Source organism: Podarcis melisellensis (genome assembly GCF_964234715.1).
Source record: "Podarcis melisellensis genome assembly, chromosome: 6".
NCBI lineage: Eukaryota > Metazoa > Chordata > Lepidosauria > Squamata > Lacertidae > Podarcis > Podarcis melisellensis.
In genome coordinates this window covers 33,694,672-33,721,480 of record NC_138538.1, presented here as the reverse complement: position 1 = coordinate 33,721,480, position 26,809 = coordinate 33,694,672, and the positions used below count along the sequence as shown (strand labels likewise).

Sequence of the window (26,809 nt, the reverse complement as noted above, 5' to 3'; positions counted from 1 at the left end):
CAGTACTCCCTCTTCCTTCTCTTGCATAGCTGCCTGGAGAATACCAGCAAGGAATCAATTCAGTAAGGAATCAGTGCAATGGGGATGGGTAACCTGTTAGCCATCATCCCTGACCACCGACCATGCTTGCTGGGGCTGCTGGATGTTGTAATCCAATAATATCTGGAAGGTACTAGATTGTTGAAGGCTGCTCTACAAAGATGCTCATGGTTTATGTTGACAGTGTGGCCAACTTCTAAAAAGAGAGCTGCCAGACTGGCTGAAGACCCGACCATCTGTGGTGGAAGCCCAGCTCCTTGGCAGCAAATGTACAGAATGAGGGGGAGTTTAGGTTTAATAAGCAAGTTCCTCCCATTCCTCCAACTTGAATCAGCCAGCGTCCTTGAATCGTCTTTTGAAAGGAAAGATACATGAAGATTGGTGCACATGTAGGTGGGTGGAGAGTGGGGTGGATGGGCTGTGCTTACTCACTAGTGAAGGGAAACTGCTCACAGCCACTACTTAGCATTACTTCACACACTTTCCAAAACCCAGCTCTGGCACTGGGCTAAACCCTGGCACAAATGAAGCCCTAGATATAGCGCCAGTCTCAGCTACTCAAGGCAAAAGCAAGCCACCACTGGTCCCCAACTGGTGCTCCCCTTCTCTACCCAACTCCTTCTTGCACATAAGTCTTCCACACTCTTTCTCTGGCAGTGGTGGGGGAGAACTTCCAGGATTGCTCCTGGATTATGCATTCCCAAAGCAGCTCACTTAAAACAGCAGGCACCAATCATTTCCAAGATGGAACTAGCCTACAGTAATTGCTGTCGGAAACCTGGGCACACGATACATGTTCAACCCCACCACCTCTGGCTCTAACAGCTTAAAAAAAAGAAAAAAGAACAGGCTGTTTGTTGCACCCAAAATCTACAGGAGGGATGAGGAACCTCTGGCACCTCCTTGCCTCTATTCCTCAGCTGTCCTCTGTTCAAGGACATTTTCCAGACTATGACATGTCCTTGACTGCCTGGCTGTTCACAACTTTAGGAAAAACTTCTTTCTCAAAGCAGGCTTCTCAACTCGTATTTAGTGTATTACTCTTGGAAAGCGATAAGGTTCCCAAATACCTCACATTCCCCTCACATTCCCATCTATCTCTGAGAATTAACTAACTAAAATAGCTGGCTATTCTTCTTGCTTGAGGCACAGCCCTGCATGGGCGTCTATTAAACCGCACCCAATGCGAAGAATAGAACTCTAATGTCTGGACTTGCACAGGCTTGCAGACTAAGTAGTTGTGGTTGCCATCAAGGCAAGTGACTTTTGTCTACTTTCCTCTTCTGGTAATGTGATTAGCAGAGAGCAGCTGACCCAGTCTTTGATTTTAAAGGAGTGTTGCTGTTATAACATGCAGTCAGACACACTGGCAGACAACCGCTCCAAAAGAATTTAATCCAGTCTCTCCCAAATGCTTTCTGAGCAATGCAGCTCGCAGATATTTCCTTCAATAGGACATCCTAAGCAGCAGCAACCTTACAAATGTTTTTTGGAGCCACTCAAAACTCTGCAACCTTCTGAGTCTGAAGGCTGGACTACAGATATTGCTGGCCTACAGCTCCCCTCATTCTTGACCATTCACCATGCAGGCTAGGGCTGATAGATGTTGGAGTCCAACAACATATGGAAGGTCACAAGTTCCCCACCCGTACATTTGACCTACAACTTTCTATTCTAACAACTGGCAAGACCCTCCCAGATTGAGGTGAGGTTGAACCAGAGTTGCTAATATAACAGATACATCAGAATCCAAGAACAAGAGCTGATACAGCTATATCAGCATTCTCTCTTTACTAAATAATGCAGGGATTCCCCCCGCCACGTCATATATTTCCTATGCTAGTTTCCATGTGGGAAAACCCCAGCTGTAATAATAAAGTTCCTTCTATTATAATGGCGTTGCAATTTTAAAAGGGGTGTAGCGCAGAGGTAGGGCACAATCTTAGCACGCAAAAGTTTACGGGGCCAGGTTCAATCCCAGACATATCCAGATAGGGTTGTGAAAGATTCCTTTCTGAAGCACTATTGCCAGACAGACTATATGAGCAAGAAGGACCAACTGACTGATTGGCTGCTTATGTTTCTCAACGACTCATCCAGCTTGAAGACCAGTGTAAGTGTACCAAGGAGAGCATCAGATTCAGCCCTTCTCACTGAAGGCTGCAGATGAGAAACTTGTGGCATGTTTTGCTGGTTCAGAACAGGTTTCTTCAGCCACTGGAGACAAAGTAATCCAGATTAACCTGATACATACCAAGAAATGCTGTAAATTCATTCTTTTATAAAGGTGGGCTGTTGCCAGAGAGAGAGAGAGAGAGAGAGAGAGAGAGAGAGAGAGAGAGAGAGAGAGGCTGAGACTACAATGTTCAGGTTCTATTCAGACAGACAGAACCTAGTGCTTCCTGTTCAGCTTTGACTCCACAACATTGAGCTTTTTGATTTACATTGTTTTGTGGCATAGATAGGTTTTTCTGAAGTTGTGCTCTTAAATACTTAGGCTTCCTGAAATACCATGGAGAAATTACAACAGCCAGTCATCTAGGTTATGACAGTATTCTCCCTTAATTAAGAAAATTACAGCCCTATCTGGCATGATTCTATGTCTTTTATTTCATAACGCAGCACCTGCAGGGAACATCACTGCTTTGAATATAGGTGTTCCGGTGGGGACTTTGCTTTCTGATATATATATATATATACAGTGGACGCTTGGGTTGCAAACATGATCCATGCAGGAGGCACGTTCGAACCCGAAGCACCGTGTCTGTCCATGCACAGGTCACGATTCAGCACTTCTGCGCATGCGCAAAGCGCGATTTAGCGCTTCTGTGCATGCGCGAGCACCGAAACCCAGAAGTAACCCCTTCCGGTACTTCCAGCTTTGGCGCGATACGCAACCCGAAAATGTGCAACCTGAAGCGTCTGTAACCCGTGGTATGACTGTGTGTGTATGTGTGTGTGTGTTGTTTTAGCTATTTCTGTATATGCAGTTGTTCTGTTTATGTTTTTATTGTAGTGTAAATTGCTTCAGAATGCCTCATTGGAAGCAATTCATAAATGAAGTAAATAGAATAATAACAAAAAATAACAAACATTTAAAATTAACATATGGGAAATTATTGACGTTGAAAAACTGGACAGCTGGTTTTGTCCCTGTCCCCCATGGCTGGCAACTGATGTTCTCCTAAAGCAGGGTAGTCCAACACATGGCCCAAGGGCCACATGCAGCCCTCGAGGCCTTTTTGGGTGGCCCTCAGCAACACTTGATGCCTCCTCCAAACCTTCACACTTCCTTCCAATAGCCAGGTAAGTGAAGTGCTGACTTTGGGGGAGGAGCTGTGAGGGCTCTGACAGGGTCAGAGTCCTCCCTCCTCCTTCCCAAAGCCTAGTCAGTGCTTTCTCAGCTTTGGGAAGAAGGTGAGAGGGCTCTAGGACACTGCCAGAGCATCCTTTCCAAAGTCCAGGGCCTTACTTACCTAGCATGGCAGTGTGAGGGCAGGGGGAGGCGTGAATTTTTGGCCTCAATCCCCTGCCCCAAGTGACAAGGCAGTGTGTGGCCTGTGGGTTCAACATCCAAGCACTTTTGAAGCCAACTGGGTATGAAAAGTTAGGCCTTCCTGTCCTAAAGGCAAAAAAAAAAATATGCCAAATGAGGGCTGGTTTTGTCACCTTCCTTTGCTGCAGCAGTTGGGTTTCCTTGCAGCAGCAGTAGAGCCAATCAGTTTATCTAATTAATCACTTATGAAACATTTATTTGGCTAAAAAGGAACCCCCAGCTTAAACCATCTACAGATGTTTAAATACTAATATATCCATCACAAATGTTACATCTTAAATGAGGCACCCCCCTTATGCCTCACAGGAGAATGCCTCTCCCAAGGCACATCTATGCACTACTTTAAAAGGAGGAATATATCCAACAATGTTATTCCATTAGCATAATGACTTCTCCCTTGTGCAGGCAAATCTCCTCTCCTCACCTCCCCGCCTCATCTGTTCTAAAGATACCCCACCCTTTGGAGCAAACTGGGGTGGGGATACAAAATACCATTGCACAGGTGGAAATTCTTAAGCTAATGGTACAACTTCATTGGATATAGACCAAAGGAAATTATGCTTCTAATTTCAAACATGCTATTTTTAACCATATGCAAATTTAATCTATAGCAGGGGTGGGGAACCAGTGGCCCTTCAACTCCAAGGCCCATCAGTCCCATTCAGCATGACCAATAGTGAGATGAAAGGAGCTGTAACCCAACACTATCTGATTCTCCATCCCTGGTCTATAGATCAATGAATCAACTCATAGTATTAAATCAACTGAAATTTCTTTAATTGGAATGCAGTCCTGAGGAGTCTTCATAAGGAAAGGCAGCAAAGTCTCTCTCAAGTTAATGACATATCATGTGCAGGAGAGTTTAAATGTCCATAGTCTTCAATTCTGAGTTATATCATACTCAAAATGTATCATGTTCAGCACAACAAATGCATTCTCAAATGCTTCAACAAAAAAGCTTCCCAACACTTTTTGAGGTTCGCCTCACATGGCTGGTTTTTGAGCAGCAGTAATGAGTAATGGGTGATGCCCTCCATCAACAATGATGACACAAATCTGGAGATGAATCAGCAATGCATTAAAACAACAACAACCAACCCACCTGCAGCTGTGCGGGGTCTCAAAAACAGAGTGCCCTTCCTGACATCTTTGCCCGAAAGAAGGCAGCTGAGAAGTGGTCTTGCCACATGACAGGCAGTTCTAATATCTTTCCAGCGCTGAAAGCCAGAACACACTTCAAATGTTTTCCATGAGAAAATTCCCAAAAGGATTCAATTTCCTGAAGCCATGAGTTCCAAAACGAGACTGCTGCCAGCATCATTGGCTATCGCTGCTTTCCTCATTGTTGAGGTCAAGCCCACCCAATGAAGGCACTTCTGCGTCTGCATGACCCTCCCTTGCAGCAATCCTGCTATCACAGCAGAATGGCAGAACAAAGCATTAACACACGTACACACCGTCTCATATTACCAGGCTGCAATTGCAAAAGCCAGCAGAACGTGCACAAATTGATTCCTTGTGACCACGTTAGCTTTCCAAGTCACTTTTTGAGGTTCCCTTTTCAAATTTGGTTGTGGTGCTTAACTGTTTGAGAGAAGGAAAGTTTGCCTGCCTCCGAGAAATGTGTCTAACTGTAGAAGAACGAACAAAAGCAGCTAAATGTTCCAAAATTCCTCCACCCTATCCTGCTGTGCAGTGACTAAAGCCTATCCAACACAACCTGCTTTCATCCACTGTGCTTCCCACCATCACTAATATGGCATCCAAAGTCCCACTTTGAGGAATCCTATTCCAGGGGACTAATCATATTTATTGGAATTGGCCTCCTAGAATTATTACATAGGCTTGCAACAAAACCTTGTATTTTTTTTTCCTGAGTACAGGTAGGCCATGTACTGAAAGCGAAACATTTATACATAAAACAAATCAGATTGAGTAAACATGAACCCCTTCTCAGACATGCTGCTCTCTGCCATTTTTGCCTCCAGCTGAACACATGACACTATACTATGGGTAGGGGATTTGTGGCCTGCCAGATGTTGCTGGACTCATCAGCCCCAGCCAGCATCGCCAATGCTCAGGGATGATGGGAGCTGTAATCCAGCAGCACAGGTTCCCTACCTCTGCAGTGAACTATTTCAACTTGTGAACAGGTACAGGGCAGTATACAAATGTAATTAACAACAAGAACAACAACAACATATTTAGCAGTCTTCTAATTCCCAACACTTGCACTAAGATGACAGAACAGAAGGGGGAAGAGAGGAAGGAGGAGAGGAATGGGGGTTAGAGGTAATAACACAGCTCAAATCAATTTTCCTTTAGTTGTGCTTAGTTATATCCACAAAGGAGCTGGATTGCCACTCCTCCAACATGGAAGTTCAGAGGCAAGGTGTGAAACACAACCAACCCATCCTTCAAAGCCAGGCCATTAGCCCCAGGGGATGCTGTCTGCAGGATCACTCAGCAAAGTGGCAGAGGAAAGAGAAGCATTAAGATCAAAGCTCAGCTTCATCTGAGACCAGTGGTCAGGAAACGCATATTCACAAGAGACTTATCCCAGCAGAGAAACAATTGCCCTGTTACTCCCTTTATCTCCCTGCTTGCAGGATGTTGCTCCTACATGTGAACAATCTGCAGCTGTCATTAAGCAGGAATGGATAGGGACAACTGGCAATAATTTGTACAATAGTGGTAGGCCCTATTCAACCACCACAACTAAGGAAACGGCTGGAGATGCTTATTTATATACTGCTGAGTTTATGTTGAGGTTAATCTATACAACCATGCATGTAAATTGCTTAGGATTTGCACACAAAATCCTACCAAATGAGTATGATCCCAGGGACAGAAGAGTTTGCTTGTGTGCAGGAGAAAAGTATCATGTGAGCTGAACCTGTGATTCCATTTATTTGAGGGCAACAGAGTGGAAACTGAACTTTTAATCTTCCCCTTTCATTTCTTATCACCACCAACCTCAAGCTAGTCTCTTCAAGTTTCATCACTGCTCAGAGAAGACCACAGACAAGACAAAAGGGAGAAACATGCAAAGAGGCACATTTGGCAAACCCTCACCATAATCAACTCCTGCCTGGAAACCTATATTCCCACTGTGGAAGGACATGTGGATCCAGAACTGGCCTCCACAATCAATTACAGACTCACTGTTAAAACCAGGTTTTATGTCTATCTTACTCGGCTATGAGTGATCGTCAAAGAAGATGATTTTGCTCTAGCTGAGGAAAAAGGAACATGTGATTTTCCAGACACTGCTGGACTACAATTCCCATCACTCCTAACCATTGAGCTATGTTTGCAGGAACTGATGGAAGCTGGGGTCCAGCAAAATCCGAGGGCTGTAGATTCCCCACACGTTCTCTAGCTAACGAAGCATTTACCAGCCACAGTGCCAGAGTACTTACCTCCATATTATGAGAGATCAACAGAGTTCCAGGAATCTTCCTGCTCTGCATGCAATGAACTATTAGAATGCAAGTTCCAGAACTCCTTCCTCCTCATGAAGCCATTGGTTCCTTCATTGCCTGGGACACAGCCAAACTCTGGCCTTGTTTGTGTTGCTCCCTAGTCACGATCAAGGAGTTCCTTCTTTGTTTCTGCTTTCCTGCAAGCTTATTCCACCAGCTCCTGGCTGGCACTAGTCTCTTCTGTACAGGCCGGTCTAGGAACCTGCCCCAGAAATCAACTGTCTCCTATCCCACCAATCCTACCAGGGCTTGTAACTTGGGCAACCTATGTGACCGGCTGCCTACAGCAGTGTTTACACCAAGGCAAGTGTTGGCAAGTGGGCTGTGTATGAGCGGGATACAAATGTGGAATCTTTTTTGTGCAATACCAGAAGCAGGGCTGACCCTAACATTGGGAAGAGGGAAGTTGTTGCCTCAGAAAGCAGGGGCTGGGATACAAGGAATGGTGGAGATGATAGGCAGCACTGGGTGTGCCATTTAGCCCACTCTGTGCCCCCTAAGGTAGAGAGCCCTGTTCTCAGACGCAATGGATAATGCTATCCAATTTATACTGCTGAAGTAAAATTCAACTGCAAGTCCAGTTAGCTTCTATATGTATCTTGTCCTATACTTGAGGTGGCAAAATATCTTGGGCTGGCCCTGACCATAAATCCACATTTAGATAATTCGTATCCTGGGATACCTGCACACCAGCCCATAGCCTGATATAAGAGATTCTGTCTCAGTGAGAATAAAACAAATGAAATCAGCCTGCCAGCTGCAAGGCCAATGTTCTCTGGCCAAACCACAGGCATGCTGAGCAGCCTACACAAGCCACACAGACGCAGTTGTGCACAGTGGCCTTCTGTGAGGACATTGTCTCCCATGGGAGTAAGAGGTCAGCTAAGCTTTTATCTGACTGCACAGCACCCATCCCAACCAGCAGTTTAAGATCCTGGTGCTTTCTTCCTGGCTGTAAACACTGCCTTTGCCCACTGCAAAATGCAACAGAGTATTTCATATACGCAAGGATTGGTCACGTTCTTTGGCTAATCAAAGATCTCTCAACCCTGCTTGAGTGAAATACAGTGAGAAAAATTGCTGTGTCACCATTCAGAATTATAGCTCCAGGATTAGCTTTTTCATCAGAGATGGGGAACCCACAGCCTTCCAGATGTTGCTAGACTACAAGTTCCATGATCCCTGAACATTAGCAGTGCTGGAGGGGGCAATAGAAGTTAGAGTTCAACAACAGCTGGACACCTACAGATTTTTCACCCCACCCCTGTTCTACACAAAGCAGAATGCATTTCCTCTATTTATTATTCTTATAACCCACTCTTCCTTTAGAAAACTCTGAGCAGTTTATACAAGGCTCTCAGTGCACTCACTGATCCATACCCACTTAACTTCAACAATGAATGGTTTATGTCAGGAGTGGCTAATTCATAATTCAGGAACCTAATCCGAACCCCTCCCCACAAGCACATTTTTCTGATCCTCTCAAGACCCCACTGAGTTTGGCAGTGGCAGCAATAAGCTGGAAAAAAGAGAGGAGACACAGCACTGGGATGGGTGAAACCCAGCATCCTGACACAGATGCAAATCACTCCTCCCTGGTCATTAAGACTGCTCATTTGATCATTGGAGATGGAGTAATAATATTGCCCCTGCTCATCTGCCCCAAGCTATGGGCAAGTGAAAGTGGTCCCACCCATCATTGGCATGCAGCCCCCAGAGGACTGGCCAAGGGTAAGGGCAGCCCTTGTTCCAAAAATGTTGGCTGCCCTTGCTTTACCTGAAGTTGTTAATGATCGCCCATCCAGGCACGGAGACTTGGTTCACATCTTCTTCACTTTAGCAATTGTATAGCAATGAATGTGCCCACAACATTAACTAATCAGGGCATGTAGCATGGATCTTGTAATGCTTTACACTGACATTGCATAAGTACAGCATCAGAAGAACCCCCAGCACTTTAAAAGCCAACACTGACTTCCTACCTTTGCTAATATCTGAGTCATCCCAACTTGCCTTTTAAAGGAACAAAGGTCCCAGTTTCTTTTGGTGATCATCAAATCCAACCAAAAAGAAAAAAGAAAATGGACTCAGCTAAGCTGGTATCAATCCAAGACACCCTCTCAGTGGAACATTTGTTGCCCCATGTGGCTACGGAAAGAGTGAAATCAAATGCCAAAGATGACTGGTTATGGATGAATCAAGGAAGAGAAATGCTGGCTCTGAAGCACGTAATTCACCTCTGCCAGCCCAGGCAAGGACAAGAGCCGAACAGCACTTCCTGTGATGCATCTTCAAGTTGCAAGTAGCAAGAATTGCTAAATACTGTAAACAAGAGGCTTGCATCACAGCCATAGTGAAATGACAGTACCGATCACTCATGCCTGATGAAAGTGCACCAACGTGGCCAGGGATGCACCGATTACTACATGAGTACCGACTTGAGACAGCTCTTCCATCCCATCAATCAGTGGGATGTGGGCTGAGGCAGTCACAGGAACAGAGTTATCTGGGTAAAGGCCAAGTTCTTTTGCAGCAGGTTCCTCTCAGAAATGCAAGGAGGTAATGTTATAGAACTGCATGGAACTGCCTTGTCAAATTTCAACAAAGGTTCATCGTTTGGAAAATGCAGGGTGCTATTCAACTAAGATTTACTCAGTAAAGACCTACTGAAATGAATGGACCTAACTTAGTCGGGTTCATTTATTTCAGTGGGTCCATGCTGAATAAAATTTAGTTGAATACCACTCCCAGACTTCAAAACCTCACAAATGTGTCAGTTTTCCACTTGAAGCCTTGAACAGATCCATACATAAATACACACACACAATGTATCCGTGTCCAAAGTGGAGAAGAGCGTCCACCCAAAATAAATATTCGATAGGCTTGGGAACTAAGACCTGTGAAACAAAGACTCATATGGATTCACACTATTTATATAGGAACCTAACATTTTTCCAGAACAAGGAATTAGGTGAATTAGCCAAGATAAGAGAGAAGAGGAAGCAGTCAAACGTATTCTGCAGCACTACATACCAAAGTCCAGCCACACTGCTATTGTCTTAAAACTTTCTCACACAATCCTTCTTGAAAAAAGTCCAATCTTTTGGGGAAGCAGGTTTATTGTGCAAGACCTCCCAATCAACTACAATTGCACGACCTAAATTTGCCAGTATGCAATTCAATCCCACCCAAAACAGTAACAGTCTGGAAGCTCCTATAGATAGGTACAATACTTTTGGCCAAAAGAAACATACAGTAGGGTTAAACTAGATGAAATGTTGGAGATCTGATCACAAATATCCTATGTCTTTACATATCTTTTAAAGATAGCCAGGATGGGGGTGAGGATCTGGACCCTGCAGGAGGAAGTTAACCTTTTCACCCACATTACATTCTCTAAATGTAAACCAAGCCCCAACCAAGGCTACCATCTGTCCTGTTATGGAGAACACACTGGCATTCATTAACTGTCACTAACAGGAAAAATGACAGTGGTGGGGCAGGGGAAGTATAGAGTGTATAACAACTGCAGATTCTCAGTGAAAGAGTGCAACACTTTCTTTCTCCATCAGCCATCTATCTCCAATGATCTGGGGTGGGATGCACTGCATGCAGTAGCTTATTGTCTTCCTCCCCTCCCAATTCTTTCAGGAATATTTCCCCTACTGGGCTATGTTGAGTTGTTTCCTCTTCTAGGACAACACAAAGGATGGTAGGCAATGTAAAACATCATTGTTAACTTATAAACATCTCTAGGAGCTGCCCTTCCTGAAGGACCCCCACCTGAATGCTCTGGGCAGTGGAATACAAAGACCTGGGAGTCCTAATTTTGCAAGGGCTTCCTTCCATTACTGGGGATCAGATGACCCCAGTTACCAAGACCAAAGTTAGAAGAACTTTAGAGCCAACCAAGATATTGCATGTGGATATATATTACACCCCAATATTATTCTTAATTTTTAAAAAACCAGCTTGGTGAAGAATGATCAGGAAAGGAAAACCAACTTTGCCAGGGGGAGCAACACAAGGATGCTTAATCCTTTCCCTGCCAACTCATTTTTCCACCACTAGCACTTTTACCCACACAAAGCTCTAAACACATATTAGACCCACACCTTCTTAAGTGAATTCAAAACATCACCTAGGAATAGCGCCTGGTTAACAGGCACTTTTCCTCATTCACACAAAATACATAAGAGTTGAAAAGGAGACTTAATAAATATGCAAGAGGCAAAAAGAATCTTGACACTGTACCAGGGTAATTCACTCACAGGAGCAGTGAGGGGCAGAGGCATTGTTACTATAAAAGGGAAGCTGTACCTAAACTTTAATTACGCTTTCACCTCTTGGTGCATGGGGAACAAGCTAAGCATGTTAAGGGTTCATTAATCTATACTATCTAATAGTCTCAAAGAAAACAGGAGCCATTTCAATAGCACTCCAGGCCTTCACCATAAGCCAAACCAACAAAAGGCGTCAGGAGAGCTCAATGACGCCTCATCCTCGTGGGTGATCCACCAGAGGGAATAAAAGTTTAACTTTATCTAAAAATATCGTTCACTGTTTGTAAATAGACAGCCCATAAGAAACACCCTGTTTCACTCATCCCCAGCAAAGGTGTGGGCACAGGAAGAGTGACTCATCTGGGGCACTAAGTAGGGATAGAACTGGTTTCGGCTCTAATCCCAACGTTCCTCCCCCAGAATTCATCACCCATCAATTCCCCCTTCCCGTTCCGTCACACGCCTGACACTCTCTGCCCGTAGACCCACAGTCAGAGACCGCAGTAGATTCAACAGCCACAGAACCTCCCCCATCACATCATGACAGCAGAAAATGCCACAGAACTTCCCATGCAGGAAAGAGAAAGCAAATCTACAGCTTGACTTTTTCCTGCTGAACTTGTCCTGTGGAAATCAGTGAAGCGTGAGCACTTAACTGTGCTCTTCAGTTTTCACTGATTTCAAAAGGCAGATTTTAAAGTTTCTGGGCAGCATCCAACGTTTTTACCGCAAGGCCCCAGTTCTCTCCCTCTGGGCTCTTACTTCCTCCACATTGTCCATCAGCTCACTGCTCTTTAGAAAGTATTCCAAAATTCCACAATGCGCTGTCTGTTGAATCCTTGTTAACTAAATGCAGGCTCCTCACAGGTGTCAGCAACTTTTAGCAGGGTTTGATGCAACTCCCTGGCAAGGCTCCTAATGCAGGCCTGCAGCAGGGTTTCTCCTAGGTCAAGGAAAAGAAGGGAGGCTGACTTGGGACCCTGGATTGTTCTTAAGGAGGCAGGGGATGGTTAAATCACTGTGCCTAGATACAGTAAATACAGGACACTATGCAGTATGTGACTGGGTTTAAGCTGTAACAGTTTGCTTTATATTTATTTACACTTACAGTACACAGAAAAATGGCAAATGGAGGAGAAAAGAGAATGACTGAAAAGCAGGATTTTTTAAAAAAAATAGCGAAAAGTGGCATTAACAAGAGAATATAGGAACCATCCCACTGTCTGGAAAGGTCACTCCCAGGTTCACAATGAAAAGCTACGGTATTTTTAAATGTTGACAGCCAACGAAGGGAGCGTTGCCCAGAGAGATACAGTGAGAAATTTAAACTTTTCATGTAGTTGGGATTGGGTACAGGGGCACCCACCCCACCCAAACCCAAAGGGAGGGAGGGAGGGAGGGAGGGAGGGAGGGAGGGAGGGAGGGAGGGAGGGAGGGAGGGAGGGAGGGAGAAGGAGGAAAGATAGCCCAATGAGAACTGAGCATGCTCAATGGGCATGGAGTGCTGGCCAGGGGAAGGAGAGACCACCAGGCCAAACGGGTGGAAAAGAGTGCCTGCAACTCTCTCCATTTCCTGCAACACCCATTAAGAACTAAGACAAACCCTCCCTCCAACAGTCACTGTGGGTTTTTCCTGCTTTGTGCTTCTCCCTGCCTTTGCTCCTCTACTGACACAGGTATCTGGTTATAGCTCCAGTGTGGATATTCACATCTCCCTGAAGGTTTTAGTCAAACAATTATTATTATTAAAGCACCTGTATTTAAATATTTATTTGATGCCTTAATAAAAACCTATTTTATTTTTTGATGGAAGCATGTTCTGGGTAACAGTGAGGAGTGCCCTTGTGCCACAGATTACAAGTCACAGGAAGTAAGAGGTCCATTTTATTCTGCACTGGTCAGACTCCATCTGGAACACTGTGTCTAGTCTTGGGTGCTGCACTTTAAGAATGGTATAAACAAATGGGAACAGGACCAGAGGACAGCAAGAAAGATGGCCAGTAGTATGGAAAAGAAATCCTATGAAGGGTCTGGGTACCTTTAGCCTGGAGGAGAGAAGACATGAGGGGAGGGAGACTCATAGTAGTACTCTTCAAACTCTTGAAGAACTGACACACAAAACAGGGCAAAGACTTGTACTCGGCTGCCCAGAGAACAGGATTTGTTCCAATCACCTTAAGTTACAAGTAGATTTTGGTTTGACATCAGAAGAAACTTACTGAAGGTTACAGGATCTTGACAGTTACCTAGAGGGATGGTGAAATGTTCTTTACTGGAGGTCTTCAAGCCAAAGATGAACATCTGGATTTCCTGTGTTAAGCTTAGAGGGACTACAAGACCTCTTTCAACTCTGTGGTTCTATATGTGTTTTCGAATGACCTGTTTATTGAGTATTCACCCTGATCTGTTTACAAGGAGAATAGACAACCTTGGCTGTGTAATGAGCATTCATTCTGACTTATTTCTGGAGAGGAAAAATGACATTGTGTCAAAGGAAGAGTTATCTCACGCTTTGCAGTGGACTTTACTGTTACTTTCCTTATCACAAACACTCTGATCTTTTTGGGGAAGTAGGCTCGTTGTATGAGAGTTCCAAGTCAGCTTTAATCCAAATTTACTGGTATGTAGTTGAATCCCACCTAACATAATGACAGTTTAGAAGCATCGTACAAGTACCAGCTAATTAGTAAACTGCACAGCTTGATAAGGAAATGGAAGGGAAATGATTGATTGTCACAAGAGCCACCTAATCAGTGCTCTGCCATACAGCTGGTTTCTCTAGAAATAAATAGGAAGAACTTATTGCTCCTAGGTCTGATTCAATTTGAAAGTTTGCACGTGTCCTAAAAGTGGAAAATGTGAGTCCACAACTGAATCACCTTTCAATGAAATTGCAAATAGGGTTGATAGCTCTCTCCGCTGTCACTGACAAAACATTCTGTGACTACCACCACCAAAGGGGTGGGGGCTTTTTGCTGCACATATATTTTGAGATCCAGGAAAGTGACACCTGTTGAGCTCCTTCTGGTTGGCAAGAAACTTGTCAGATTAAAGGGGGGGGACAAGTTGACAACCATAGATGATACAATGCTAAAAACAATTGGCCTCAATGTAACCAGAGAATAATTTTCAGTGTCCCAAAAACAAGAGCGCTTTATTATGCAATGTTTTCTGTTTCCTACTAGTAACCACTAGTCCCTGCCTCTTTGTACTGAGAAACTGCTTTCTCTTTCTCTCTGGATTTCAGCAGATGCTTCTTGCAAGGTCACAGTACTTCAAAAATGAGGAATGCTGCTTTTTTCAAAGCTCCCTCCTACACAATTATCTAAGTTTATCAGAGCCCTTTCCTTCATGGCACCTGGCTATCCTAGTCTATGCAGAAATTTCTGTGCTTATTCGAGGACAGCTTCTGTTCCCTAGTCAAGGAAGTCTTGGTGAAGACTCTTGCAAAAGAGTTCTTAGTCTTAAGCAGAAAACTGAGAAACCAACAGCTTGGATTGCAGACATTAATAATGAGGGGTGGGTCCTCCATGTCTGGCTTTCCTCTCACTCCAGAGGGAGCGGAACACAAGCATATACAGCTCTCCCATCTACAAAGTAGGTCACTGGCTCAGAGGCAGGAACAGCAAGCCTGACCTTTGCCTAGCTAGGCTTGGGGCTGGAGGGGCACCTGCTTGCAGAGGAAAAGAAACCGGTGCATCCTCAGCCTTGGCTTGCGCATGGAATTCCAGCACTTGCTTAGCTTGAGGACAAAGCTCTAGTTCTCTTTGTCGAAAGGCCATGTGTCTCACAGGTAACCAAGGAGCCCCAACTGTGAGGCAGTTTCACAAGAGTGACAAGCAGTGAAAAGAATCGAGCCAAGCCATGGGTACTGGAGAAAGGCCAAAGCTCAATGGTAGACTATCTGTTTTGCAAGCAGAAGATCCCCTGTTTGATCCCAAGCATTTCCACGTAAAGCAAAGAGAGACTCAGTGCTTGAAACCCTGGAGAATTATGGCCAGTCATTGTAGACTTAGATGGTCAAATGGTCTGGCTTAGGCGGTTTCCTATGTTCCCATGGACCTACGTTATTCAGGCACTACCCAAAGAAAAGAAAAAAGTGCTTAATTCCCACTTCAATCCCATAGCAGGCAGGAAGTAGCACAATAATGACTAAACTTTTATTGGTTTTATTGTGATTATTTGTATGGTTTTAAATAGATTTTATATACGTATATAGTTTTACTTCTTTTGAGTGTATGGTTTTTCCTGCAGAAACAGCCAGTATGGGGGGCCTAATTCTGAGCAGGACTTGGGAGCGGGCTCTTCACCCTCTGCCACACCCTGGAGTCACAGATCACATCTGGAGCCCCACAAGTGCAATTTGCACAGAGAAAAATATCCCATTAGAGAGAAAGCGAAAACCCTGCCCCACCCACATCCCACTGCAGGGTCCCCATCAGAATACCACACTAGACATTTCTACAAGAAAAATCCTGCACTCAGTGTAAAACCAAGTGATTAATGCCATGTGTAGTTTGGCCCCAAGACAGAAATGTCAATTCTAGGATACAGAAAAAAGCTAATTGAGGAACCAGTTTAAAATGTGTTCCAGAGAAGGAAAATTCTACTAAATTTCTCTTATCCTGCTCCCCAGAAGTATAAAGTTTGACTATTTAAAATAAAATAGAAAACAAAATGCAAAGAGAAAATATGTTATTTCTAAAAGCAGCAAAGGATCTAACTGACAGAGGTATCATTTCCCAGTTCACTCTGCTATGAGCCTCTTGGAAGAGGGAAAACCCTACCGCACAGAGAGAAAGCTGGCTCTCTGCTGCTCCAAGCTGTGATATGAACAGGAATATAAAGCAATCCAGCTAGCTAGCTAACACCCTTTCCCTCCTGTCAGTAGGCCAGGGCAGATTCAGGCTAATACTTTGGCAAAGAGCCTAGAGATTTACAGTTGACACAAAACAGCAGAAAGGAAGCACTTCATTGAGACAACACAAACCTCTTGGAATCTATATCGATACAAACTTGCAGGGCTGGGCTCTCCCAGGGGAACACACAACACAATAGGGTCTTATGGTACTGTGGAAGCATGTTACACAAGTCATCCTGCACAGCTTCTTCTGAGCATCATCCTTGCCCTCACATTCTAGGGTTACTGGCTCCTCCCCAGACAAGCTGCAAGGAAATTTCCAGAAAAGATCAAACTGATTTAAATCACATTTCCTATTCTGTAATCCATGTACTCTCCCTCCGTACAAATACACACACAGTTTGGTTGCTACTATATCAGTTAAAACATCTCAATGTGCAAATAAACACACACTTTATACTAAGAGCAAAATCCAAAACCTTTCATCCCACAGCCATCACTACAAAACTATTCCTGCTAGGAGAGAGAGGAGCTACAGTCAGATGAGTAGATTTTTGTTTAGCTCCGTGTACACATATGCAAGGACACAAGGCAAGATCATGCACTAGAAGACTACCTGTCTGCAATGTTCTGCACACTTATATGGGAGTAAGACCCACTTATTTCTGAATCGTAGTTACAGGATCAAGAGATAAAAAGTGCTGCGCACTTTCACTAGAAAGTGTTGGTAGTTAATGGGCAGAACACTGTCCATGCAACAGAACGTCATCTGGAGGGCCTCAGGTTCCCTGGCCCTGGTTTATGGAGTCTAAGGAGATCTTTCTGCTTTTCCCTCTAAGGAAATTATGCTAATGCACTGCACCAGCAAGGAAGGTCACAGAGCAAAAGTGATTTTGTCAGACTTTGGTCATCAATCCCCCTAAACAGATGTGGTGGAGTGCTTAACTCTACAGGCAAGAAGATGGACGTGGGGCGAAAGATGGGAGAAGGGAAATAGTGTCCTAAAACTGGTATTCAAGAGGTGGGGTGAGGCGGTTGCCTAGGACAGTGCATCTGCCTGCACACCCACACAAATGCCTGGCTGCTGCACACCTCTTTTTAGTCCCTTGTTCACCGCAGACAGTGTGTGTATGTGTGCAGCAGTGTGCATGCATCGGCATGCAGCATTTTTGGTTTTGTCTAGGGCTGTCAAATGTCCTGGGCCAGCCCTGTAGCCAGATCCAACAACCTTATCACCCTAATCTTGCAAATGTGGTGAAAATAGAAGAATGTGTATAGAAGCCCAGGACATTTTGCTGCTGAAGGTGAACGACAAGATAACGCACATACAAACCCCAGTTCCATGTACAGCAGCTACCTGGGCTGATCTTCCAACAATCTTAACACTCAACACTTTGCAAACACAAAAATTAGAGACAGCCACTGCTTGCAGGTTTCCTTTCACAAGCACGCATAAAAGGTCACTGATTCTGAATGCTGATTTCTCATATCACACTGGAATATCAAACCTTTTAAAAAGCAAGATATCAGAGTCAAATGCTATCATGACACCATCATGAGTCACTTAAAGCCATCACAGTATCTAATTCCCAGTAAAACACATCTGTATCTCTAAGCAGGGGTTAATCTTGCCAATCCGTGATGTGGCAGATCAGAGCAATCTGTCTCTGGACTGCAAAATCCTTAGGGAATTCGAAATGTAACAGTTTTGTGAGACTGATACCTCAAGCTAATGATGGAAGAACCTCCATGATCCATAAAAATGGCCTGTTCTTTAAACCAGTCATCCCAGCACAGGTGCTGCAAACCTCAACTACAGCCACTCAACTAGAAAATTGCTCATGAATGGAAGGTGAGATCAAGTGGCTGTGCATATACATTTTGCAGAATAAGCAGCCTTGCCATTTTAACTGTTCTCCACAGATGAACAAACCAGTTTTCCAATGAAAGAGATAAAGCAGCAATGAAGGCATCACCCACAACAGAAACACAATATTGCTAAAGCTACAAACAAATGGTGATTATGAAGGATGTTTCACAGGCTATTTCAAAAGGGCACACAAAGCCAGCCAGACTTGACCCAGGAAAACTAGTTTCGAATCTTCACTGTACTATGAACTCATAGACCCTCTCTTCAGTCTCAGTTCCCAAATGCAAAAGTACCAATAATTCTGCTCTACCTCTCAGCAAGGAGATAATTGTTAAAAATGCTAAACTACTTTGTCCAATTATATTTTGATCCATTGTACATTTACAGAAGTAAGTCCCAGTAATCAAATGGGACTTTATTCATTAAATTCAAATGATTCAATACCACTCTTCCATCATACCAAAATTCTAGGCAGTATTTGCAGCATAAAAAAACACAATTAAACAGCAGATAAAATTTAAAAGAGACTACAATTTGCACAATTAAGTCAATAAAATCTATTAAAACATCTGAGTATTTATTTATTTTTAATTAGGGAGTGCTTTTCATTTAAACACTAGCCTGGTAGCCAGAGGTGAGGTAAGAAGGAACTGGATGCAGGAATACGCATGGAATTGCTTGCAGATGGGTGTGCAGGCTTGTGGAGGAAGCACAAAGTGCTTTGTCTCTCCCTCCTGTGTACCTAGCACAAAAGTGTGGTGGGTTACTGCAGGAGGGACAGCACTATCTCCATCCCCTTTGCCAGTCTGCAGCATGGTGGTAATTTTTTTTTTAAAAAAAGGTTTTGCAGACTACCAACTTTTGTGGGTTTATTTACAAGTTTGGCTGCCAAAATGATAGCAGTGTTGGTGCCAGGTGATCCTCTTTGTAGAGTGCATTCCATAACTAGGTCATCACTGCCAAGAAAGCCCTCTCCCTTATACATGGTATTTGCACCTCTGATGCAAGAGGAACATGGAAAAAGTAATCAGCAGATCTTAAAGAATGGGAAGTTGAAATGGGAATAAATGCTGGTTTGTTCCCAAGTAAGTGTGTCAAAAGGTCGGCGGTTCGAATCCCTGCTGCGGGGTGCGCTCCCGCTGCTCGGTCCCAGCGCCTGCCAACCTAGCAGTTCGAAAGCACCTCCAAGTGCAAGTAGATAAATAGGGACCGCTTACCAGCGGGAAGGTAAACGGCGTTTCCGTGTGCAGCTCTGGCTCGCCAGAGCAGCGATGTCACACTGGCCATGTGACCCGGAAGTGTCTCCGGACAGCGCTGGCCCCTGGCCTCTTAAGTGAGATGGGCGCACAACCCCAGAGTCTGTCAAGACTGGCCCGTACGGGCAGGGGTACCTTTACCTTTACCTTAAGTGTGTATAGGTCTGCAATTTAGATAGCAAATAACCTTACCTGTTTCTGACATTGGTAATCTTCAAGAAGATCTACTACCACGTCACCTCAAACCTTGTAATGGGTCAAAAATATATAGAGAGAGAAAATCTGACTTTCCAAGCCAATCCAGTGCCAACAAAACAGGGAGTTTCCTCCATATCCCCCATATTTCTTTTAACTGACAGGTGTACATATGAAAAGAAATAAAAAATATTTCTGCATTTTTTGAAAGGACAGAAAACTTTCACATCTTTTCCTGTAAAAAGCTCCCAAAGCCAGGAAAAACCTCAGTACTTCCTCTGTTGTTTGAAAGCTCCACACAGCTAAACAATATATCTTTCCTACCAGCACAGTATTGAGAGTTGCAGTTGTCTGCTCTTCACATTCATAACTGCAGACCTAGTACCCAGGCTCACAGATACCCACTCAGCAGGCTGAAGAGTCTGACAACTCAATAAAAGTCCTGTCCCTTTTGACCCCTCAACCAGGCTGTTGTGGCATTATTCAAAACTCCTGATCCAACATTTTCCCTTTGTTTCTCTATTAGGAAAAGAACCATTGTCATTCTCTCCTAAATATAATAAAAGGTCACAGGACACCATTACTCCATTTCCTGGTTTTGCTGTGAAACTGCTTCAAAACAGTGCAGGGAGGGGGGGAATCCACTGTTTAGACACTTTGACTCTCCTCCAACCCAAACCTATTAAGTTTGCACAGATGTTAGAGCAAAGAGTGTTGGCTTTACCTTCACTCAGAAAGCTGTCACCTGCCTCCATTTAATCCAGAGTGATAAATCTTCCTCAGACGACACCAGCATTTGTATTTCAAAAGGGATTCTGGAGACTCTGAAAATCCCCACTTTAAACATTTGTTCAGTGGACTATATGACAATCTTGAACCACAAGAATAATAACATATATGGCATCCTAACATGCTATAGTACTGGAGTTCAATATCAGGGTAGACTTGGGATACATTTTCCATTTTGGCAACCCCAGTAAGAAGAATTAGCAAAATATTCCTTTGACGACAACACTGTGGTGGTCAGTGACTTTTTATTAATTTGGGGCTAGATGTACAAGCAAAATTCCAAGTTCCCAACTATACTGGAAGGAAAGAAGGCATTCCTGGAGAAATCAGTCAACTTTTTCCACCACCAACCCACACTGACAGCAGAGCTCACTACTATCATTGGGAGAGGAGTGCATGGGTGTAAGGCCAGCATGGTACACATGTGAACTGTTAGGACTCAAACACCGCAAGCACATACAAATTCCCAAATAAGCAAGGCATATGTCTGCCCTGATTATTTAGGATAGTCAAAAGACTCATAGCAAAACATTTTCCTTACAACACCCTATTTGGCTGCCTGAACTGGTAATACTTCAAAACTGAGCAATTACAATTAAGCTAATATAATAACTTATGAAGCAGGATCAGTTCAGCATCCTGTTTCTCACAGTGCCCGAAAAGATGCCTATGTGAAGCTCACACAACACTAGGGGGGTAGCCTTTTCTGGCCATTATTCTCCAGCAAGTGATATTCAAAGTCACAGGGTTTACAGTCCTGGAGATATTAAACAGCCATAATGACAAGTGGCCATTGATACTCTTATCTTCCATTTATTTGTCGAATCCCCTCAGAAAGCATCCAGGCTGGTAGCCTTCACCACATCTTGTGACAGTAAATCCCATCGTTTATGCGCTGTGCAAATTAGAACTTCCTTTCGGTACTATCATTAACAAGTACTGTTATTATGTATAAAACACCAGTTACGCACCCTATTACACAGATTATTTAAGAGCAGCAAGGCAAACCAGCTTAGAAAGGCATCCCAAGTATCTGCCAAGCAGCCACTAGCATTTTATCTGGGCATGTTTACGAACTTTGAAAATCGCTACCACTCTCTTTCTCTCTTTCAATCCCGGGCTTGCAGAGAAGGCACTCTGCACACGCTCAGGCGCCCTCATTCCTTCCCATGGCTCCTTAACACTCACGAGAGATTCCGGTTGTGAGGAAGGGTTCAGCTTAAGCCCTGCCAAACAAACCAGAGCAGAAAACGCCTCTCTGTTTCCTGAGTGTCTAGTCCTCACGGCCTCTCCCCACGGGGGGGGGGGGGGAATCCCTTGGGACCGGGAGGGGTGCCAGCCCCAATCTTTCCTCAGGCAGGTCAGGTCCTCTCATCCTCCCGAGGCCTCGGTGTCCCAGAGGGGAAATAGGGAGGCAGGCAGCAGCGCCCAAAGCGGCTTTCCAAGGGGGCAATAACCCGGAGGGCGCCTCGCCAACCAGCTCCGAGCCAAGGCAGGCGATACCTCCAAGGGGCCCCCAGGCAGACAGCCCCCCACGTCACCCACTCACCAGCTCCCATGGCGGCAGCGGAGACACCCGCGCTCCCCACCGTCCAACTGCACTCCGGGCTCTTCGGCTCGCTCGCAACTTTGCAAGCAGCGACCAGACGCGCTCTCCGGAGCTGGCACATTTGGCCAAGCCCCCATTGGCTAGCGCCTGCGTCGCTCCGACCTCAAGCCCCGCCCCCGCCTCGCCTTATATGGACTCCCGCTTACTCTGCTTCTCTCTCCCCCCTCCCACCCCGCGGTACACGTGGGCGCCGCTGGCCCTGCGGAGCTGGAGGCTCGAATCATTCTGGCGCGCTGCGCCCCTTGTTGCAGCGCCGCGCCCGCCCTCGTCTCCCCCGGGGATGGTGAATAAGGATGAGTCTCAGGCAACAGAAAGGCGAGCAGCCACGTCGCGGCTAGGAAACGTCTGAAGCTTTACAGGCTTCTTGGCAGCAGGATGTCCGAGCCGGTCGGGCTTCCTTGACTGGGCGGCTTCACACAGTCCACATTCAACACGTGCACAGCGCAATTTCTATGCATCATGGAATGGGAGTACTGGTGCTACAAGAGTCTTCAGAAAAACACTCGAAGGCTCAAGGTTATGATGAACATTTTTCATCCGTGATGTGGCAAATAAAGCATTTTTTTAACCCTCAAGCTATATTCCAGTCTTGTTTTAAAAAACAACTACTAGGCTTTTCAACCACTGCCATGATAACTCATGAAAAAATATGAGAACCCTACAGATAATTATGATGAATGAATGAATGAATGAATTGATTCATTACACTCACAGACCAGAAATATGGACATAAAAAGCAACCGAGAACATGCAAATCTATATAGGTTAAATTTGTACTCTGTTAAGTTAAGCACAATAAATAATCCGGATATAAAACAATTAAAATATGTACATTGTGATGGCTCCCTAGATTGAACATCTTGCTCAGGATTCACTCAAGCAATGTCTGCACTTCCAGGAAGAAATTTTTTGTTTGTTGCCAAAGCTGAAATTATCTGAGCAACGCTTCCACTGACACCACCTGGAATCTTGTTCCACACACCCATGAGCAAAACGCCCTGCAGACTCACCCACTGCACACTCATCCTCAGGTGCTGTAGTGGCACTATGCCCACCGACAGGCACCAGCCAGTTAGGCTCACGTGACCCACCCTGGGATGTGTAGCTGTGAGACAGGTAGGCTCTGCTAGGCTTAGCAAATACCTTTCCATGCTCCCTCTTGTTCCCATGGGAGAATCCATCAGGCAGGATAGAGGGCTCAGGAAAGGCAGAGGGGCCCATTTCACCCAGTGCTCATGTCAGCAAATGGGAAAACCATTTAGAAGCAAATGGCAGCAAGCCATTGTAATAACACACGGTTATTGTTTAAAGTAGTGGCTCCCAATTAGGGGTCCAAGAAACACACCCAGGGGGTCCGCGGCACCATCCCCTGACAGGGACTCACTTATCTTGTTAACTGCACCATGAAAGCTTTCCACAGATAATCCAGCCTCTGCTGATAACCAGTGCCTGCTTGCTGGCAGGGGAAAAACGTGGTGAAAGAGTTGCTAGATGGCAAGTGAACTGAGATTGGGCACAAACCTCTGACACAGTTTTTCAGCTCTTGTGACTGGAGGGGAGAGGGGAGAAAGAGTGGAAACGGCTCACGTGCTTATTTTTAAAAATGTAAGGGGTTCCTTCCCCTTGCTGTCTACTTTTTAACTGAAAATAACTTCCAATTGCTTTCAACGACTATCAAGTTTTGAGGGCCCTCCCACTGGGGTGGGGTTTTCAGTGAATCTTGCCTTATGAATTTGGGATTCATGACTCATCTTGGAAGTCCAACACAGGAATTAGCTTAGCAAATTGCCACTATGATTAGCACAACAGCTCACCCTCTGATGATGTAGTTTAGTGCTAGGGCTGGGCGAAACAGTGGTACCTCGGGTTAAGAACTTAATTCGTTCTGGAGGTCTGTTCTTAACCTGAAACTGTTCTTAACCTGAAGCACCACTTTATGGGACCTCCTGCTGCCGCTGCTCCGCCACCATGTAATTTCTGTTCTTATCCTGAAGCAAAGTTCTTAACCCGAGATAATATTTCTGGGTTAGCGGAGTCTGTAACCTGAAGCATATGTAACCTGAAGCATATGTAACCTGAGGTACCACCATACTTTCTTTTCAACACCATCATATATCAGCCGCTAAATAGCAGTTTTCTTGTTTTTTGTGAGAAGCTATGTGGCTACATTTGGGGGTGGAAGGAAACAGATGTACGGCAGAATCCTAATAAATTAAAAAGTTAGTTGTTCCTATTGGGTAATCAGCAAGAATAAAAACCTCACTCCAAATATGTACGGTACCATATTAAACCAATTAATCTCTTTAAGCCAGGAATGAAACTTGGACACAGGAGGACTAAATAAATTATTATTATTATTATTATTATTATTATTATTATTATTATTACTTCTACTATTACCAACATTACAAAATTCCAGCTGTTTTCTACTCAGTCTTCACCAATACTTTATCAAGCCCTGACCAAGCCTTCACCTATGTCTTGAAGGTGCAAGTTCCCTCAGCGGAACCATATGCTACTAAGTTTTGCATCTTAGATTACAAGTAAGGAATAGCATGTTTGAATACTATTGAAATCCCCAGAGTGGCTGGGGAAACCCAGCCAAATGGGCAGGGTATAAATAATAAATTATAGTTATTATTATACTCTCATTTAAAAAACAGAACACTTGCAAGTTAGGGACACAATTGCTTTTCATTTATTCAGTTGTAGTGGAGCAATGGAGACAAGTTTTTCCTGCTGTCTGGGGATAGGCAATTTGTGGTAATATCACAAATTTTATGGTCTGTTTTTTAGAGTATACTAAAATCCTTTGCTTATTAGGGGCTACCTCACATTTTCTTCAAAAAATTGCTTTGCACAGGTAACTTACCATAGAGTTATCTAAATTTTCAAAAGTAGGGAGTCTGTGGCTTGGCTTTTGAAAAATAGGGTGTCCTCAGTAATTAGCTAATTGGGAACCATTGGTTTAGAGCAATGGTGTGAGATGTCACTGTGTAATGAAAAACACATGACTAGCTAGCAGGGTTCTCTGGAGCCATGGGCTAGTTTCAAACATTGTTTTGCAAAAGCATGACTCACAAAGGCTGGCCTGTTGAGGCCGCTCCAGCACCAGGAGAGATCTATTACCCTTCCTGACCTGACTAAATTTGAGGAAGAAAAGTGGGTTACACTTTAGAAACTATTTGGGGTTGTTGCTTGTTTGTGTGGCATGAGTTTTCTTAGGCAACAGCCTATGTCGTCAGACTCCTCTTTTATCAGACAAATTAGGTTTTCACCTGCGGGGAGGGTGGGACCAACCCAAAATAAACTATGAGATATTCTGTGGTTTCGGACTTCTTGCTTCTACAGCCTAAGTGCAAATGTTCTGCCAGCATTGTGATTTCTACAGCAGTTGTGCTTTCTTTTCATTAAGCTGGGAGGCGGCCTGCTAATTTGTCACTATCCAAACAGTGAAGTGTGAATTGGATGTGTGACTGAGACTTGAAGTGGTTGTGGTGGTGGTGATTTGTTTGATTTCTCACCTGCCCTTCGCCATAAGGACCCAGGGTGAGTCACCACCATTTCAAAATACAACACTAAAATCAATTAAAACAAATTACAGTCAACTTGACTAGTGCCAGTACTGCAACCTCCTAGTTTTGGTGCCACTCTGGGTCCCAGGGTTCCAACTCCCAATAGAACGTAAAGCAGCGCTGTTTGTAAAAAAAATGAAGGGGGAATCAAGTCCTTAGTATGTCATATTGCATATCTGGGGAGCTGCATTTGGTGGGTCCCTAGTTGTGGATCTCTGCTGTCTTCAAGAACTTGTAGGGCCACCAGGGGACGATTTTGAAGCCTCTGCCTTTGATCTCCTTAGTAGTAGAATTGTTTGGCTTTGGTTTGGGAGGCCCAAACAGGATTTTGTTTAATTATACAGGGTGGCTTATTATGACCATGCTTCAAAAACAAAAGCTAAACGTTGCTGGCCAGAAGGTAGGACACTTATCTTTTCAAGCTTTCAAACTTCTGAGGTCTTCCTGTTTTGCCACTCATTAGCACTAATCATCCACAATATGTGGAATAGTCTTGAATTTTGGCCCCTCTTTTTTAAAAATGTATTTTTATTAAAGATTTCCTGGTTTACAAAAGTATGTGCAATGTCTCTTTTTTCAAGTTACATTTTCTACAGATCAGTTTCATTTGTTGAGACATTGGTGTTAATTTTGGCCCCTTTTGAGCCCTCAATACCATCCAACCTTCTGAGCAAAGAAGTGAATCCAAGTCTTCTGTGTGAGCTACTGCAGCAGCAGTCAGCAGGTGGCAATGTGTAACTATGAAATATCAGCCAGTAAGGGTAGCTGACAGCTGCAACAGCAACAAAATCTTTCATGGATTAGATCAGTGGCATGATGAATATATGTGTGTGCAGACACACATGTATGCACATCCAGGTATAGAGATAATTCGAAACTGCAAAGCAACATAGCCATGAAATGAAAGAGGCAGAATCTGTGCTAACTCTATGTGTACTCCAAGGATTTCACTGCCATTTGGCCTCACATCCTGTTTGTGTTTTCTGAATTTTCCCCTCCCCGTTTTATCTTCACAATAACCCTATGAGGTAGGCTAGGCTGAAAGGCAGTTACTGACTCAAGGTCACTCAGGGAGCTTTGTAGCTGAGCAGGGATTTGAACCCTGGCCTCCCAGATTCCAGACAGACACTTGAATCATACCACCACACTGGTCCTCACCTATTTCCCACGTCAATTCAGAAACCTAAGATGACTATAAATTATATAACTGATGTTTCAAGTTTCCCTCCCATTTTCCTTCAACTTTTATATTATGAGAGCAACTTTCTATTATGAGAACTCTGAATATAGA

General features: G+C 44.2%; 1 protein-coding gene across 1 annotated transcript in view; it reads right to left on the bottom strand.

The window, feature by feature from the left end:
* Positions 1–21,988, bottom strand: part of DENND2C (DENN domain containing 2C) — a 62,495-nt gene extending 40,507 nt beyond the window's left edge. Inside the window, exon 1 of the mRNA XM_081915240.1 lies at positions 21,884–21,988. The gene's annotated coding sequence lies outside the window, so the exon portion shown is untranslated. The remainder of the gene's footprint in view (positions 1–21,883) is intronic.
* Positions 21,989–26,809: the final 4,821 nt, after the last annotated feature.